The sequence below is a fragment of the Chrysochloris asiatica genome, unplaced genomic scaffold (assembly GCF_000296735.1).
Source record: "Chrysochloris asiatica unplaced genomic scaffold, ChrAsi1.0 scaffold00147, whole genome shotgun sequence".
NCBI lineage: Eukaryota > Metazoa > Chordata > Mammalia > Afrosoricida > Chrysochloridae > Chrysochloris > Chrysochloris asiatica.
This window is the reverse complement of record NW_006408665.1, coordinates 5,436,610-5,438,148: the sequence shown is the minus strand read 5'-3', so window position 1 is coordinate 5,438,148 and position 1,539 is coordinate 5,436,610. Positions and strand designations below refer to the sequence as shown.

The 1,539-nt window shown below is 36.8% G+C and overlaps 1 pseudogene; it reads left to right on the top strand.

Moving 5' to 3' along the window:
* LOC102833321 overlaps positions 1–1,539 on the top strand; it is a 41,139-nt pseudogene that overhangs the window by 8,959 nt on the left and 30,641 nt on the right.

Below are 1,539 nucleotides of genomic sequence, written 5' to 3'. Positions count from 1 at the left end.
TTAAGAAGACAATGAAGACAAAAAGAACAAAATGGATATCAGAAGAGACTATGAAACTTGCTCTCTAGCATAGAAATGCTAAAGCAAATGAAAGAAATAAGGAAGTAAAAGAACTGAACAGAAAATTGCAAAGGGCAGCTCAAGAAGACAAAGTCAAATATTATAACAAAATGTTCAAAGACCTGGAGTTAGAAAACCAAAAGGAAAAACATGCTTAGCAATTCTCAAACTGAAAGAATTGAAAAAAAAAAAAATCAAGGCTTGATTTGCAATACTGAAAGAGACTAATGGAAAAATATTGAAAGATGCAGAAAGCATTAAAAGAAGATCGAGTCACTGTGCCAAAAGAAATGGTGATGTTCAACCATTTCAAGAGATAGCAACATATGATCATGAGTCGATAATACTGAGGAAAATGTGCAATGTGTATTGAAGGCAGTGTCAAGAACAAGGATTCAGGATTTGATAGAATATAAATTGAAATACAAATTGATGGAGGCACTCACTCATCTATGCCAAGAAATTTGGAATACAACTACCTGGCCAACTGACTGGAAGAGATTTGTATTTGTGCCCATTCCAAAAAGAGGTGACCCATCAGAATGTGGAAATCATTGGACAATATTTTTAACATTGTATACAAGTAAAATTTTGCTAAAGATAATTCAAAAATGGCTGCACCCATACATTGGTAGTGAACTACCAGAGGTTCAAGCCAGATTCAGAAGAGGACATGGAACATCACTGCTGACGTCAGATGGATCTTGGCTGAAAGCAGAATATGTTTACCAGAAACACATTTACCTGTGCTTTCTTGACTGTGAAAAGACTTTCATTTGTGTGAATCGTGACCAGCTATGGACAGCATTGTGGATAATTAATATTTTATTGTTGTAATGTGTCATGGAGTCGGTTCCGACTCATAGCGACCCTGCACAGGGTTTCCGAGGCTGTAAATCTTTATGGGAGCAGAAAGCCTCATCTTTCACTCACAGAACAGCTGGTAGTTTTGAACTGCTAACCCTGAGGTTCGCAGCCCAATTTGTAACCACTACGCTACCAGAGCTTCTAATTAATATTCTCGAACACTTAATTGTTATCATGAGAAACCTGAACTTAGGCCAAGAGACAGTTGTTTAACAAGAACAAGGGAATTCTGAATTGTTTAAAATCGGGTAAGGTGTGGGCCAGGGTTGCATTCTTTCATCATACTTATTCAACACATATGCTGAGCACATAACTGGGGAACTGGATTATGTGGAGAAAAACGTGGCATCAGGATTGAATGAAGACTTATTAACAATCTGCCATATGTTGATGATGCAACCTTGTGTGTTGAAAGCAAAGAGGACTTAAAATACTTATTGATGAAGATCAAAGACCACAACCTTTGGTATGGGTTGCACCCAATGTAAAGAAGACAAAAATATTCACCACTGGACCAATAAACAACATCCATATAAATGGAAAAAAGATTAAAGTTGTCAAAGATTTCATTTTGCTCAGATCACCCATCAACACTCATGAAAGCAGTACTCA